An 18,639-nucleotide genomic window follows, 5' to 3' on the forward strand; every position below is an offset into this window, starting at 1 on the left:
ATTTCATGGCTGCTGTCACCATCTACAGTTATTTTGGAGTCCCCCAAAAAAAGTCTGTCACTGTTCCCCATCTATTTGCCATGAAGTGATGGGACCATATGCCATGATCTTAGTTTTCTCATGGAGAAGGAAATGTCAACCCACTCCAATGTTCTTGCCTGGAGAATCCCAGGGACGGGGGGGGGGGGGGCCTGGTGGGCTGCCATCTATGGTGTCGCACAAAGTTGGACACGACTGAAGCGATTTAGTAGTAGTAGTAGTAGTAGTAGTTTTCTGAATGTTGAGCTTTAAGCCAACTTTTTCACTCTCTTTCACTTTCATCAAGAGGCTCTTTAGTTCTTCTTTATTGCCATAAGGGTAGTGTCATCTGCATATCTGAGGTTATTAATATTTCTCCTGGCCATCTTGATTCCAGCTTGTGCTTCATCCACAGCAGTGTTTCTCATGATTACTGTGCCTATAAGTTAAATAAGCAGGGTGACAAAAAGCCTTGACATACTCCTTTTCCAATTTGGATCCAGTCTGTTGTTCCATGTCCAGTTCTAACTGTTGCTTCCTGACCTGCATATAGGTTTCTCAAGGCAGGTCAGGTGGTCTGGTATTCCCATCTCTTTCAGAATTTTCCACAGTTTGTTGTAGTCTACGCAGTCAAAGGCTCTGGCATAGTCAATAAAGTAGAAGTAGATGTCCTTCTGGAACTCTCTTGCTTTTTTGATGAGCCAACGGATGTTGGAAATTTGATCTCTGGTTCCTCTGCCTTTTCTAAATCCAGCTTGAACATCTGGAATTTCAAGGTTCACATACTGTTGAAGCCTGGCTTGGAGAATTTTGAGCATTACTTTACTAGCGTGTGAGATGAGTGCAATTGTGCAATAGTTTGAGCATTCTTTGGCATTGAATTTCTGTAGGATTGGAAAGAAAACTGACTTTTTCCAGTCCTGTGGCCACTGCTGAGTTTTCCAAATTTGCTGGCATGTTGAATACAGCGCTTACACAGCATTGTCTTTTAGGATTTGAAATAGCTCAACTGGAATTCCATCACCTCCACTACCTTTGTTCCTAGTGATAGTTCCTACAGCCCACTTGACTTGGCATTCCATGCTATCTGGCTCTAGATTTGTGATCACACCATTGTGTTTATTTGGGTCGTTGGGATCTTTTTTGTATAGTCCTGTGTATTCTTGCCATTTCTTCCTAATACTTTCTACCTCTGTTGAGTTCAGTCTCTCAGTCGTGTCCGACTCTTTGTGACCCCATGAATCGCAGCATGCCGGGCCTCCTGGTCCATCACCAACTCCTGGAGTTCACTCAAACTCATGTTCATCGAGTCAGTGATGCCATCCAGCCATCTCATCCTCTGTCATCCCCTTTTCCTCCTGCCCCCAATCCCTCCCAGCAGCAGAGTCTTTTCCAATGAGTCAGCTCTTTGCATGAGGTGGCCAAAGTACTGGAGTTTCAGCTTTAGCATCATTCCTTCCAAAGAACACCCAGGGCTGATCTCCTTTAGAATGGCCTGGTTGGGTCTCCTTGTAGTCCAACAGACTCTCAAGAGTCTTCTCCAGCACTACAGTTCAAAAGCATCAATTCTTTGGGGCTCAGCTTTCTTCACAGTCCAACTCTCACATCCATACATGACCACTGGAAAAACCATAGCCTTGAGTAGATGGATCTTTGTTGGCAAAGTAATGTCACTGCTTTTCAATATGCTATCTAGGTTGGTCAAAACTTTTCTTCCGAGGAGTAAGCATCTTTTAATTTCATGACTGCAGTCATCATCTGCAGTGATTTTGGAGCCCCCCAAAATAAAGTCTGACACTGTTTCCACTGTTTCCCCATCTGTTTCCCATGAAGTGATGGGCCCAGATGCCATGATCTTAGTTTTCTGAATGTTTAGCTTCAAGCCAACTTTTTCACTGTCCTCTTTCACTTTCATCAAGAGGCTTTTGAGTTCCTCTTCACTTTCTGCCATAAGGGTGGTGTCATCTGCATATCTGAGGTTATTGATATTTCTCCCGGCAATCTTGATTCCAGCTTGTGCTTCTTCCAGCCCAGCATTTCTCATGATGTGCTCTGCATATAAGTTAAATAAGCAGGGTGACAAAAAAGCCTTGACATACTCCTTTTCCTATTTGGAACCAGTCTGTTGTTGCATGTCCAGTTCTAACTGTTGCTTCCTGACCTGCATACAGATTTCTCAAGAGGCTGGTCAGGTGCTCTGGTAGTCCCATCTCTTTCAGAATTCTCAATAGTTTATTGTGATCCACACAGTCAAAGGCTTTTGCATAGTCACTAAAGCAGAAATAGATGTTTTTCTGGAACTCTCTTGCTTTTTCCATGATGCAGCGGATGTTGACAATTTGATCTCTGGTTCCTCTGCCTTTTCTAAAACCAGCTTGAACATCTGGAAGTTCACAGTTCACGTATTGCTAAAGCCTGGCTTGTAGAATTTTGAACATTACTTTACTAGCGTGTGAGATGAGTGCAATTGTGCGGTAGTTTGAGCATTCTTTGGCATTGCCTTTCTTTGGGTTTGGAATGAAAACTGACCTTTTCCAGTCCTGTGCCAGAGCTGAGTTTTCCAAATTTGCTGGCATATTAAGTGCAGCACTTTCACAGCATCATCTTTCAGGATTTGAAATAGCTCAACTGGAATGCCATCACCTCTGCTAGCTTTGTTCGTAGTGATGCTGCCTAAGACATTCCAGGATGTCTGGCTCTAGGTGAGTGATCATACCATCGTGATTATCTGGGTCATGAAGATCTTTTTTTGTACAGTTCTTCTGTGTATTCTTGCCACCTCTTTTTAATATCTTCTGCTTTTGTTAGGTCCATACCATTTCTATCCTTTATCGAGCCCATCTTTGCATGAAATGTTCCCTTGGTGTCTCTATTTTCTTGAAGAGATCTCTAGTCCTTCCCATTCTTTTTTTTCCCCTCTATTTCTTTGCATTGATCGCTGAGAAAGGCTTTCTTATCTCTTCTTGCTATTCTTTGGAACTCTGCATTCAGATGCTTATATCTTTCCTTTTCTCCTTTGCTTTTTGCTTTTCTTCTTTTCACAACTATTTGTAAGGCCTCCCCAGACAGCCATTTTGCTTTTTTGCCTTTCTTTAGAATGGGGATGATCTTGATCCCTGTCTCCTGTACAATGTCACGAACCTCATTCCATAGTTCATCAGGCACTCTATCTATCAGATCTAGTCCCTTAAATCTATTTCTCATTTCCACTCTATAATCATAAGGGATTTGATTTCAGTCATACCTGAATGGTCTAGTGGTTTTCCCTACTTTGTTCAATTTAAGTCTAAATTTGGCAATAAGGAGCTCATGATCTGAGCCACAGTCAGCTCCCAGTCTTGTTTTTGCTGACTGTATAGAGCTTCTCCATCTTTGGCTGCAAAGAATATAATCTCTCTGATTTCAGTGTTGACCATCTGGTGATGTCCATGTGTAGAGTCTTCTCTTGTGTTGTTGGAAGAGGGTGTTTGCTATGACCAGTGTGTTCTCTTTGCAAAACTCTATTAGTCTTTGCCCTGCTTCATTCCGTATTCCAAGGCCAAATTTGCCTGTTACTCCAGGTGTTTTTTGACTTCCTACTTTTGCATTCCAGTCCCCTATAATGAAAAGGACATCCTTTTTGGGTATTAGTCCTAAAAGGTCTTGTAGGTCTTCATAGAACCATTCAACTTCAGCTTCTTCAGCATTACTGGTTGGGGTATAGACTTGGATTACTGTGATATTGAATGGTTTGCCTTGGAAACGAACAGAGATCATTCTGTCATTTTTGAGATTGCATCCAAGTAGTGCATTTCGGACTCTTTTGTTGACCATGATGGCTACTCCATTTCTTCTAAGGGATTCCTGCCCACAGTAGTAGATATAATGGTCATCTGAGTTAAATTCACCCATTCCAGTCCATTTTAGTTCACTGATTCCTAGAATGTTGATGTTCACTCTTGCCATCTCCCATTTGACCACTTCAAATTTGCCTTGATTCATGGACCTAACATTCCAGCTTCTTATGCAATATTGCTCTTTACAGCATCGGACCTTTCTTCTATCACCAGTCACATCCATAACTGGGTAATGTTTTTTCTTTGGCTCTGTTAGGTCCATACCATTTCCGTTTTCTATTGTGCCCATCTTTGCATGAAATGTTCTCTTGGTATCTCTCATTTTCTTGAAGAGATATCTAGACTTTCCCATTCTATTGTTTTCCTCTATTTCTTTGCATTGATTGCTGAGGAAGTCTTTCTTATCTCTCCTTGATATTCTTTGGAACTCTCCATTCACATGGGTACATCTTTCCTTTTCTCCTTTGCCTTTTGCTTCTGTTCTATTCACAGCTATTTGTAAGGCCTCCTCAGACAACCATTTTGCCCTTTTACTTTACTTTTCCTTTGTGATGGTCTTGATCCCTGCCTCCTGTACAATGTCATGAACCTCTGTCCATAGTTCTTCAGGCACTCTGTCTGTCAGATCCAATCCCTTGAATCTATTTGTCACTTCCACTCTATAATTGTAAGGGATTTGTTTTAGGTCATACCTGAATGGTCTAGTGATTTTCTCTACCTTCTTCAATTTAAGTCTGAATTTGTCAATAAGAAGTTCATGGTCCATGCCACAGTCAGGTCCTGGTCTTATTTTTGCTGACTGTATAGAATTTCTCCATCTTTGGCTGCAAAAAACATCATCAATCTGATTTCGGTATTGACCATTTAGTGATGTCCATGTGTAGAGTCTTATCTTATGTATATTTAGTTAAATATGCTGAAATACTGCAATTTTTATTATTATGCATACCATCATTCAAGGAAGTGATCATATTTTAGTACAAAACTACAGGTTTATAAAAAATCAATTAATGTAAGAATAATATGAGCAAAGTATATGGAGACATGGAAAAGTTACATCAAGAAAAATCTCAATATCGTTAATGCTAAAGCAATTGAATAGAAAACAAGCATAAGTTTTGAGATTTGGAGGTTTCATTTCTGGCAGAAAATGTATCATTTCATCAGGAAAAAGCAGTTTTTTTCCTGACTCTGGATTTTGAGAGAAACTGGTCATAGTGTTGTTTATGTTTGGGGTATTGAACAGTGAATGCCATGAACAATAATTCTTAACAATTTTCAAAATACCCAAAACTGATTTTCATCTAATAGGTTCTTATGTAAGCCATTGTTGACACCCAAGGGAAAAATATTGAAAGTGATTTTCAAATTTCTTTTTTTTTAATAGCTGCAGAATTTCTCATTCAAAAGAAGTGATTGTGGAAGCCTGATACATGAAGCAGATAACAACAGAGTTGTCGGGTTTCCTGACTCTGTTTTTAGCTCTTTGCTTCCTTCATCTTCTTGTGCCTCTGAGACATCTCTCTAGAACCACAGGAGCCATTGTGGGCTCAGTGTGAAAACCACTGTGTTAAAATAAAAAAAGAATGTTGTACATAAGATCAGTGTGCTGTGATTCTGACTTACAGCTTTCTAACGATCTTTCAAAAAAAATAAGTTATAATGTCTGGTAAAGTTTGCTTTGAACCATTGGTTCCTAACCCAGAGGCACTCATTGGAGCCAACCTCAAAACATGGTTAAATATGTCATGTCTGGAGCCTCCTATGCTCACTAAATCAAACTTCATTAAAGCAAGTCCTGTGGAAATCTGGATGTTTAGAACATGATAATCTGTACTTTTAGAATATATGTATATATATACTTCAGAAAATGCTATATTACTTGTTTCTATTATTAATCTCTAAAAGGAACATATGAAAATATGCTCAGACTAAAGGTCATTATATTATTATCAGATAACACTATCTACAGAGGACATGTGAAATGTTAGAGAATTGTAAAAATAAATATCAAAATTCAAAATTAACTATGGTTTGGCACAAAGTCAGTGATAGAACCATTGATATCAGAACTCATCTCCAAACTGTATGCTTTCATTAATATTTCCCCTTTACATTCCTAAATAATATTGCCTTTCTTTTGAATGTGTTCATATAAATCCCTGAATGCCAAATGTTAATTCAGATAATTAAACCCTAAGAGAGTCTGAATCACAGGATACAGCAGGATTATTTCATAGGTAATATAAATTCAAGCTAGTGTCTATCCTCAGGGCTAAGCAACTGGAAGGTTGAATAATCAGCAAGATACTTCCTGTTTTATGCACTGAAGTAACCCCAAGTAAAAAGTTAAGTGAAAGTTTTAGTCATACCTGACTCTTTGCGTCCCCATGGACTGTAGCCAGGCAGGCTTCTCTGTCCATGCAGTTCTCCAGGCAAGAATACTAAATTGGGTAGCCGTTCACTTCTGTGGAAGATCTTCCCAATCCAAGGATCAAACCTGGGTCTCTTGAATTGCAGGCAGATTCTTTACCATCTGAGCCACAAGGGAAATATCCCCAAGGACGAAAACATTTCTTAGTACTTAAGTAGATGCTTAATGATATTTGTGAAAAAATGAGTGCTCATTCATTGCAGGTGTCCATAGAACTTGAATAGAAGTTAAAGCAGTGAACTAGACTTCTTCCTATTTATATATTATTTGCACTACATATAATTAGGTTGAAAATAATAAATCTCTTTAACAGTGACTTAAAATTTAGAGGGTTAAAAAATGTTTGAGGAAGAGGTTTCAGGGTAGATGTCTGGTGTTTGGGTTCAGTGGCTTAATGATATCAGGATAGGAATCGTTATGTCTTTTTTCACTCTTCTCGCAAACCTATTGCCTTCATGGTTGACAGAAGGCTGGTGCACCTCCAGGAATCACATCCAGTTCAGAACAAAAGGGAGTGAAAGAGAAGAGTCAAGAATCATCTCAGCTTCACTATTCCTTCAGCTAAGACAACAAAACTTTTCCAGAAGCTGACAAGGGAAATTTCAGACCTGTGTAACAAGGCCCCACATTTCAGTGGAGGCTAAGATTATAGAAACATGAGGATTGTTATTTGCTAAGGCCAGTCATAACCCATTTTAAGGTGGACATACCACTCCAAACACAAGTGGGATTCTAATACCAGGGAAGGAGAAAGGATGTGAGTAATTAATGGGCATAAAATAACATCTGATAGAGTACTACTAAAATGAGAAAATACTTTTATCTTATTTTATTTTAATTATCTTTTTTTTTTAATACACATTGTAAAAGGAGAAGTAGTCAACTACTAGGGTTATATTTTGACCAAAAATACATTTTAGGTACCAGATTAACTAGACAAGAATTATTGCTGCTAGATCATCAATCTTAGTACTTGTAAAGGTACATAATTTATTGTATTTTTAAGAAATAATTTAAAATTACTTTACTGCTTTAATAAATCTTGCTAGCTATTTTTAAATTGATAATTAAAGCTGTATACTAAAATGTTTATGTTCAGCCACCTAAAATTATTGGACACAATATTTGCTTGTACTTCTTTCTGTATTGTTTTATATTTTGACTTGTTTTTGAGGACAGATTGTTATTCAAGGGTTTATTATAATATATATATATATATATGTATGTATGTGTTTTCATTTTAGATAACAAAATTTTGTTTAGTAGGATTTACATCAGAATTCAGTTTTAACTAAGCTACAAGACTTGACATGGGGATAATGACTCAAGTTGACAGCAAAAATTTGGGCCGCTTTTCATTTCACAATAAGACTACTGGGCCATAGAGTTGTTTGTGAATTTTTGAAATGCCATCATCACCTTAAAATTCAGACTGAATTTATGCAGATTTCTCTCTGTTTTAGGACATGTTCCGATCTAATCATCTTATCCTACCCTGAAGGCTGGAAAGCTAATTATTATATAGATTGTTTTGCAGTTTGGTATACTTCAGTCAAACATTAGGAGTAATTAGGGACTGGGGTAAGGATTAATTCCAAATGAGTCAGCTTTGCATACATTTTCCATTTTATGTATGCTTTTTAATATTTACGAATAAGGTATATTTTGACAAATTTATACCCTGTTTTGTCCCAATGGCATGCTTAAAGCATAATGAATAATAAAATAAAAATTAGGAAGACAGTATTCATCTTACCCTTTTGCTTTCCAAGATCTTACAACTTCTTGGTGGGAATTTGATACTGAATTGTGATTTTTCCAGGAAAAAACTAATGTCTGCTGTTTATACTAATAGATCTGAGGATTTCTATCTTATATACAGTGCCACTAGAGCATTATGGGAGATGCTGGTTTCTGGAACATGTTATTCGAAATTCATTGATTTAGTAAAAGTCATTGAATATATAGAAATTAAGAATTTCAAAAGAGGGAACTTTTGGACTCAGTAAGTCAGATATTGGGGCAGATGTGATCAGAAGTAAGAAAAGTGCTCTGGAGTTAGATAGATTTAGATTCTGGTTGTGTGTTTGTTGGGGATTCCCTGATGGCTCAGCAGATAAATCATCCAATTGCAGTGCAGGCGACACCAGAGACATAGGAGGTGCGGTTTCTATCCCAGGGTCAGGAAGATCCTCTCGAGGAGGAAATGTCAACCACTCCAGTGACCTTAGACCCCTGCCCTGTTTAGCTTTCCTCAACTTCAGTTTCCTTATTTGTAAAGTGGGGAAAATAGCATACCAAGGGATCATTGTTAGGAGTAAGTAATATAATGATTATTAATTACAGAAACATATAATTTTATTAGTATTAGTCACTGATATTACAACTATGAGAGTTGAAACCCTGAAAGTAAAATCACTTCTACAAACCAAAACTATAGGATTGATGAGTATTCTCTGTGCAGTGAACCATTCTCAAAGTGAATTTGAATGTGTGCATTTATTTCAAATGTTGAGGATTTGAGGATTCCATTTTCTAAGAAAGAGCTTCATATATTATTTACATACATTGTAGAGTGGAATTAAGTGAGTGTATTCCGTATTATGACCGATTCCAAGCCTGTTATGTCATCTAGTTTGACTTTAATTTTTAGAATAAAAACAGTATGTAAAATTAGACAAGTTGGGTTACTGCACCTGACAAGGTAGCCACTGAAAACCATATGGTTTTGCTCTTTTCACGCTGTGTGTCCTGTGAAGGGAGCAGACTGCTCATTAGTCATAATTTTGCTGTCAGTGGATTTCAGAGTTACCTTTGCCTAAACACTCTGTATGGACTAACTTGTGGATATGAATTTTCAATCCCTCTTTGCCATCTCCCTGAGTTTATAATTTTAGAGTATATTAACAATTCAAAACCTTTAGCGTGTGTTTCTGATTGATTTCTGCTTCTTCAGGGTTGCATGCTTCATAGTATGACTGTACTACTGCTTAGTTTTCAAAGAGCAGTGGCTAAAACTTCTTTGTTTATGATGATGAAAAACATTTTGGTGAATCTATTTTAAGAAACAAAGGCAATGAGTATTGCTCATAGTCAACAATGAGTTAATAAGATTTAGAAAGACAAAAAAAACCATCTTCTTTGATATCAATTCAAAGATAATCTGATGGTTTAAAATATCACTGGAATTCTTTAAGTCAAATATCTTTAAGTCGGAAGTACTGAGACATGACAGAAGAAGAACAGACTTCTGGAATAAGAGAGACTAAAGTTTGCCTCCAGTTTCTGCTACTTAGCGGTTGTGTGTGAGGATGTCTTCCTCTGCAAATTACAGCAAATCACTTCCACTGGATTAAACAGCAAATCTGATTATTTACCATATAACAGAAAATCCTAAGAGAGGCAGACTTCAAATTTAGGTGGATTAGCAACTCTGAATATAATCTGGACCAGATACTTCTCATCCCTTTGCTCTTCCAACCCTAATCTGTAGGCTTTGCTCTCCTGCTGACTTTAGATGGCTGCATCAGTTCCAGGAAATATACCCATATCCATCTACTTTTAAGGCAGCCCAGAGTGTCCCTTTCTTATGTTTTCTTCATAAAAGCTCCTTTCACTTGCAGATCACCTTCACAGCTCATTGGACAGAACTGAATCAATAGTAAGACCACATAATTGGAACTGAAATAAGTGCAGCATTGCTAAATTGTGGAAAGAGAAAGAGGGAAAAGCCTGATTCAAACTAGAGAAGAAGATAGAGACCAATTATTCTGGAAGAACTTATATTAAAAACAATAAGACACAACTACAAGGTTTGAAGTAGGAGAGTGAAATGACCACACTGGTGGCTTAGAAAAGTCTTTCTGGATGCAGTGTTTTGTAGTCATTTTCAAGGATTGTGCCTCTCTGCTGAGAAACCAGTTAGGAGGTTTCTCAGGTTAAAATTATGGCAAGGATTTGACTGGACTGGTTCTCCTGGGAAATGAAATAGAGCAGGCAGTTCAGAGCTAACTATGCAGGATAGAGTTAGCATTGGTAGGGTTTGGTTACTGATTCAATATGGGGGCTATAAGTGAAGGAAGGCAAAGGTGACTCGCAGATTTCTGGATGGAAGAGCTGATTCTATGTCATTGCATTCCCTGAAATAGAGACCATGGGAGGAGGACCTTTTATTGTGTGTGCAGGGAAGATACTTTGTTCATTTGGGGACAGGCTGAATTCGGAATGACCACAAGTCATGAATGTGTTAATAACTAATGGATAGTTTTACAAGTTGATTGGACTTTCAGGAGAGAAAGAGATGAAAAAAATATGTGGATTTGGACGGTTATTAATATTTACATTACAACTGAAGACATGGAAGTTCATCCCTTCTCTATAGGGATCCTTACATAAGGATGTATGCTAATATCACCATTAAAACCAACCAACAAACAAAAGTGAAATATCCTAGCCATTCTCCATCCTGAGTAGTCTGATTCAGGATGTTTGGACTGGTGCCAAGACATTTGTTCTTCACAAAAGGTTCTTTTTTTATTCTCATTTTAAGTCCTAGTCAGGAATCATTGACTCAGACTTAAATTTTGGAGAAGGAAATGGCAACCCACTCCAATATTCTTGCCTGGAGAATCCTGTGGACAGAGGATCCTGGCAGGCCACAGTCCATTGGGTCACAAAGAGTCAGACATGACTGAGCAACTAAGCAGCAGCAGCAAGAATCATTGATATAGAGTGATAAGACAGTCTACAAAAATAGAGTATTGATCAAAGCCCAGGCTTGAAGGATTGATAGAGGAAGTAGCTTATCATGGAAACACATAGCCAGAGAAGTTAAAGAAAACCAAAGAAATACATTGTCACTGAAGATGAAAGGTGAGAGAGTATCTGTGGGGAGTCATGACCATATCCTACCAGAACATAAGGAATATTAGTAACTCAGAGCTACATGGTTATCACAAATTCAAAACCAATCTTCTAGATTGTAAGATTTCTCACAAGCAGTGTTTCATAGCTATGGTTCCTGTTCAAATAGATTAATTTATAACTAGTGTTTTATTTCATGGCTTTTGGGTATCCTGGGAGATAGGTGGCTGTAATCAAGGTATTAGGTGTCCAGGCTCTAAGTGAGGAACTTGATTATGGGAAGCCATAAGCAAGGCTCATGGTCTGTCATGAAGGCCTCAGGTATTGCCTCATGTTTTCTTCCTTCCTTGATTTCCCTGCTAGGATTCTGAATGAGACTGCAAGCTGTCAGTGTTCTGTTGAGGTTCATGCATTTGCATGCACAGACATGTTGACTCTTTGCATCCCAAAGGACTGCAGACTGCCAGGCTCCTCTGTCCATAGAGTTTGCCAGGAAAGAAATACTGGAGTGTGTTGCCATTTCCTACCTCAGGGTATCTTCCTGGTACAGAGATCGAATCTGCATCTCTGTGTCTCCTGTATTGGTAGACTCTTCCTTTACCACTTGTACCAACTGGGAAGCCTTCTAGGTTTGTTGAGGTCATTAAATAAAAGAATATAGACAGATAGATAGATAGATATAGATATGTCTTATATATACATGATAGAGTAGAGTGTGTGATCAGTTCAGTTCAGTTGCTCAGTCGTGTCCGACTCTTTGTGGCCATATGGACTGCAGCACTCCAGGCTTCCCTGTCCATCACCAACTCCCAGAGCTTACTCAAACTCATGTCCATTGTGTCGGTGATGCCATCCAACCATCTCATCCTCTGTCGCCCCCTTCTCCTCCTGCCTTCAGCCTTTCCCAGCATCAGGGACTTTTCAAAGGAGTCAGTTCTTCGCATCAGGTGGCCAAAATATTGGAGTTTCAGCATCAGCATCAGTCCTTTCAATGAATATTTAGGACTGATTTCCTTTAGGATTGACTGGTTGGATCTCCTTGCAGTCCAAGGGACTCTCAAAAGTCTTCTCCAACACCACAGTTCAAAGGCATCAATTCTTTGGCACTCAGCTTTCTTTATAGTCCAACTGTCATACCCATACGTGACTACTGGAAAAACCATAGCTTTGACTAGATGGACATTTGTTGGCAAAGTAATGTCTCTGCTTTTTAATATGCTGTCTAGGTTGGTCATAACTTTTCTTCCAAGGAGCAAGCATCTTTTAATTTCATGGCTGGAGTCACTGTCGGCATTCATTTTGGAACCCCCCAAAAATAAAGTCTGTCACTGTTCCCACTGTTTCCCCATCTATTTGCCATGAAGTGATGGGACCAGATGCCATGATCTTAGTTTTCAAAATGTTGAGTTTTAAGTCAACTTTTTCACTCTCTTCTTTCACTTTCATCAAGAGGCTCTTTAGTTCTTCTTTTCTGCCATAAGGGTAGTTTCATCTGCATATCTGAGGATATTGATATTTCTCCTGGCAATCTTGATTTCAGCTGTGCTTCATCCAGCCCGGCATTTTGCGTGATGTACTCTGCATGTAAGTTAAATAAGCAGGGTGACAATATACAGCCTTGACATATTCCTTTTCCTATTTGGAACCAGTCTGTTGTTCCATATCCAGTTCTAACTGTTGCTTCTTGACCTGCATACAGATTTCTCAGGAGGCAGATCAGGTGGTCTGGTATTCCCATCTCTTCAGAATTTTCCACAGTTTGTTGCGATCTACACAGTCAAACCTGATTCATAGTAAACACTGAATAAGTTCCTTTTCTCATATTCTTCTTTTTTTTTCATAAAAAGATTACATAATTACATTGCTCATAATTGTAAAAGAAATGAATATTCTCCCATTCACTGTTGAAATACAGTTATAGAGTCTTGCTTTCAAGCAAAGATGCCAGAAACTGTGTAACAACCCGAAACCTAAAAAATAATTCTTACCAAATTTACAAATTTGTTTTCTAATGGGAAACACATGTCCTCTTTCTCTGCACTCCTTTGCCAACTGTTCTTTGTTCCCTGCAGCAGTTGTCAAATTATAAAATTTAACCCAGAAGCAAGAAATCACATCTGTGCTGAATGGGACCTTGGAGAGAGACTGGACAGCTGTATATCTGGGGTTTATTCCCACAAATTTGTTAAGTGTGTGCTGTAATTGAATTCAGTAGCTTTTCAGATATTGTTAAATAAAAATCAGTAAGAAGGTATCCATCAGAACTCTACTGTGTTCAATGGGACTTTGATTCAATGCCTTTAGAGAAAGAGAATGTCATGCTACCTGCTTCTAATCCAAAGTATTTTCTTCACACTGTGACTACTATTGTAATTGTGACTCCTGTTGTAATTGTGTTTCCTTGTTAATGTGAATCATAGGAAAAACAGAAACAATGTAAGATTAAGAATATGCCTTTTGGCTCTCCTTTTACCTACTTGTCATCAGGGAATCACACATTCCTTCAAAGTATTACCCATGGGTGGTGATGGGACCAAGTGTCCTTGAGCTGTCTTTTGACTCTTCAAAGTCCTAAAACACATTCTGCTCAAGGTAACATTTTCCTGGAAAATCCAATATTTTTTTTTTCTTTTTGTGAGTAATATTAGAAAGATATTAAGGAGGAAGCAATGGAGTCAGAGTGATACACAGCAAGTTATAAATATTTGAAACTTAAAACCATTAAAGAGCATGTTTGAATAATTAATTCCAATTACTTCTTAATTTTTAGAATGTGTGATGTTGAAGCCTTAGGATTCTTTTTGTGCCTATTCCATTTTACATGTTCTGCCGTCCCTTGTCTTTTTTGAATCCTAACAAAAAGAATGGACTAACAAGTCTCTGGCTTTTCTGAATGTCAGTTCTTTAAGAGCTTTTCTCTGTCTATTCAGGAAAGCATTAAAATCATTAGTGTGTAGTAATAAAATTAAAACATGCCTAATATTAGTTTGAATTAGTTTCTATTATAATCTGTTATTTAGTGAGCCAGTTAACTAATTTTTACTTACTAAAAAGTCCTATATTCGTGAGTCTTTGTTTTTCCTGTGATAACTTTAGGTATTTGCAGTAGACTGAATACTTACTAACCTCTGTAGAGTTATTTCTCTTGGAGAATCCGTCTTCTTAGTTACTGATTAGAGTACCAACCAATATGCCCATCTTCATTTTAAATGTACAGTGACTGAGGGAAAATGACCTTAAAGACTCTCTCAGTTTGATGGTGTGCCTTTATTGTAAAATCTAAATAATAGAATAAAAACATTTTCCATAAAATTTCTGATATCTAATTAATGTCCTTCAGAGTAAATGTGGTATCAAACATTGCCTCTAATTATATTCATTAGTGGTTTCTCCCGGACAAGTTTTAATTAAGTTGTACGATGAAGATCAATATTCATTGTGTATTCATTGCAATTTACAACAAGCATATATACTGCTCAGAGCAATTTAATCACTGTAATTGTAGTACAGAAGATACTTAGTGACTGTGCTCCATTACTGCCAAACCCTTTTTCATTAATAAATTCAGTAATGAAATTGGAAAAGGAAATTCTGAAAGTTCATACTTATGTATATACTATGTCTAAACTGGTGTTATGTTAGTAGCTTAAGTAATGGAGGATATAGAAGCATTGATAATATTAGTGGCATAAAACTTTTTCATGCATACCATCATGAACGTTAAGAAATTATTAGAACATAAATAATTATACTTGTAATAATTGTTACATTGGTTACTAAACTAATTTAGAAGTATTGGGTATTCATAATGATCTTTTTTGCTCTAAATAAGGCTATAATTTTTATTGCTTCCATTTCCCTAGATAGGAGTAGTATTTTGATTCATAAGGAATTCTTCCAACTATGTTAGCTTCTGTTAATGAAGGTCATGCTGCTGATGTATTGTGCAAGGAATTGTAGAAGTGGACATTTTATAGTAACACCGTAGGTGTATACTAGGGTCTCTCAGCTTTGGTATTGGTGAAATTTGAGCTAGATAAGACTTTCCTGGAGGGTGGGAGAATTTTGCTGTGCATTGAAGGATGCTTACTTAGTCAATTGCATGCCTGGCTTCTTCAGAACCATGAGATGCCAGTAGCAAATACTCCCCTACTTCCCAGTTTTGACAATCAAAAATATCTCTAGGCATTATTAGATACCCATGTTGAGAACCACTGGTGTGTGGTTCTCACACACACCCTCCTGATCTGCCCATGGCCAAATGATCCATTCATAAAACAAACAACTATACAAATGTTCTGAGTGCAGGATATTTTCATAGGCATGAGTAAAAACATGGTGTTATTTTAAGGGAACAAAACAGTTTTGTGTATTCCATTATTTGGAGATTAGAATTGGGTGTTAATGAAATGTTCAGTAATATTACCTCCCCCACATTTAGAAAAAGGAGAATCAGAGATGGTTTCCTGGGAAGGCAGTTTCTAAAATATGTTTTGAAGTACAAATGAAGAGTTAGTAGTTCACAAAGGGAGAAGGGTATTTGAGAGAGCTAAAGCAGCATGTGCAAAACTTAGAGGTATGGGAAAACTCTCATACTCTCTATCTGTATCTATCTTTCTATCTAATTGTATGTAGATCTAATTTTAGATAGTTATTTTCCTTGAGGCATCAAATCCCAATTTACTCTGCATTATATGAACAAAATTATAATATAGTAGTCTTCAGGTAATTACCTAAAACACCTAGTTTTTATTTTTTTCCCTCAATTTTCAGTTCAGTAAAAATGGTATATGTAAATGTGTGCTTTGCATTATGAATTTTATGAAATCATCTGTTTCTAGGAGGAAAGCAATTTTAGGCAGCACTGAAAAGTGACATGCATGTATTTCCTATAAACCTCCTAATCTATTTATTTGAAGAAAATCTTTTGACAAGACCAACAAAAGGAAGGCAATATACATTCCTATTGTAGTTATTTTCATGTATTCAGTAACACATTCCAATATTGTAAACTCCCAATAAATGATATTAGCAGCAGAACTATTATTTTGGGATCATTCATTTGTTTTCATATATGTATATTTTCTAAACCACAAAGAGTAAAAATCATCATTTTGATTAAGGTTAATTCAAATGAGAGTATCTAAATTTTAGACATCTGGAATTGTGTTGGTAATAATGAATATTTCAAGAGGCACATATTAAGAAGTTTACAAAGAGTGCTGTGTTTCTCATGGCAGGCTAGTTAGGAATCGTAGAATTCCTATGCACATTCCTTTGTCATCACAGAATTAAGTTCAGTTTAGCTGCCATCACAGTAGAACACCTTTAATTTGCTCATTTGCTCCACTTTAGTCCAAACAGATAAGCATATCTTGCTACTGCTCAGTATCAAAGGTGAATAAAATGACTCATAAAGATGAATAAACAGAACAATTTAGGTTCTGCACTCCCCTGATATTTAGTCTTGTCTAGACACAGCCCTAGTGACCCAGAAAAGACTAAAATGAGGACAAGGACATTTAAGTTTAATGTAGCCTAATTCCCATAGAAACCAGAAGAGCCAAAAGTAAAGTTAAAAGAAAAAAATTCAAATCTACCTGAAAAATTAGATTTAGTGGGGTGACTGGAAGGTTTGCAAGGTGAGAGGGTGGTGGAATATTTTGGATTTGTTTGGTTTTGGTTTTTGTTGTTTTAAAACAATAGTTTTTTTCAGTTGGGTCAATTTTCTAAGAATTATTCTGCAAATTATATAAATAATTTAGGGAAAAAAACCTTATTGTATATAGGTTCAAGTTAATACAAACATTCTGTAGACATGCATTTTTATTGTTAAACAGCTCAGAACGTAATGAAAATGGACGGTTGTATGTTACAGTATTGAGCATATATCTGTGTTTTTTAAGGTTTTTACATTTTTTCTTATTTTGCGTTAATAATTTAATATAGACGATTACCTTTGTGTGTAACATATGTATGCTTGCATATGTAAAATGAAATAAAACAATGGATAATAAGGGTTGTTTCATTGTTAAGTCATCTCCAATTATTTTATGACCTACGGACTTCAGCCTGCCAGGCTCTTCTGTTCATAGGATTTTCTAGGCAAGAAGAATACTGGAATGGGTTGCCATTTTCCTTCTCATACTGCTGCTGCTGTTAAGTCACTTCAGTTGTGTCCAACTCTGTGTGACCTTCTCATAATAAGAGCTAAATGCACATAATTTCTATAGGATATCGGAACTTTCCATTTCTGTTATGATCCAGATTCCCTTGGTCATAATAATTTTATTTTATGTTCTCTTGTACAGTTTTATAATGCATTTCTCAGTCTATCAGTTGTTAAACCCTTAGTACCCTAGGCTTACCCTTGCAGATAAAATTGTCTTTTTATTTATTTCTTTTCTGAGTATTTTTTCAATTTTAATTGGAGGTTAATTGTTTTATAATATTGTGTTGATTTCTGTTTTACAACAGTATGAGTCAGCCACAAGTATACATATATACCTTCTCTCTTGAGACTCCCTCCCACTCCCACCATGAACTTTTTTTTTTTTTTTTTGAATTGTAGGCATTACAAGATACTGACTCTTGAATGCAGTGTAAGGAAGCTTCGGTAGCTCTGACCAGGGTTAATCTAGTTGTTTCTTTTGAGTGCCATCCTCATTCAAAGTGGTTCAGCTACAAAGCATGCCAAGTAGATCCTTTTATTTTAGGTATAATATATTTGAAAGATAATGCTCTATCATCTAGGTCTAAAACATTTGACTACATTAACACCATTTGTTGTTGTTCAGTCTGACTCTTTGCGACTTTATGTACTGCAACGCGCCAGGCTTTCCTGTTTTTCCCTATCTCCTGGAGTTTGCTCAGACTCATGTCCATTGAGTTGATGGTGCCATCCAACCATCTCATCCTCTGTCGTACCCTTATCCTCCTGCCCTCAGTCTTTCTCAGCATCAGTGTCTTTTCCCAATGAGTTGGCTCTTTGCATCAGGTGGCCAAAGTATTGGAGCTTCAGCATCAGTCCTTCAAATGAATTTTCGGGTTGATTTCCTTCAGAATTGACTGATTTGATCCCTTTGCTGTCCAAGGGATTCTCAAGAGTCTTCTCCAACACCACAGTTCAAAAGCCTTCTTTATGGCAATTCTCATCCATATGTCCAATGTATACATGACTACTGGAAAAATCAAAACTACTTTAATTTCATAGGGATAGGTGATGAACCTGTTAAAATATAAACTCCTTGAGTATCTTTGTATGTATGTATGTATGTATGTGTGTGTGAGTGTGGGAGTTTGTGAGTGTGTGTGAGTGCATGTGAGTGTACATACTCTTACATTCCTTCCTTTTGCATTGATGACTTCTGTCTTGGGAGTCACAAATATTTTAAGGTACTCAGCCATAATTGAGATATGCCTTTCAAAAATGTAGCTAACAGTTTTGTAAGAAACACATTTTGGATTATGGCTGTATATAAGTAGAAA

The 18,639-nt window shown here is 37.1% G+C and overlaps 1 protein-coding gene across 11 annotated transcripts in view; it reads left to right on the forward strand.

Moving 5' to 3' along the window:
• The window catches only part of EPHA5 (EPH receptor A5), a 401,719-nt gene that overhangs the window by 15,287 nt on the left and 367,793 nt on the right, over positions 1-18,639 (forward strand). The window lies entirely within an intron of this gene.

The sequence above is a fragment of the Bubalus bubalis genome, chromosome 7, assembly GCF_019923935.1.
Source record: "Bubalus bubalis isolate 160015118507 breed Murrah chromosome 7, NDDB_SH_1, whole genome shotgun sequence".
Classification (NCBI taxonomy): Eukaryota; Metazoa; Chordata; class Mammalia; order Artiodactyla; family Bovidae; genus Bubalus; species Bubalus bubalis.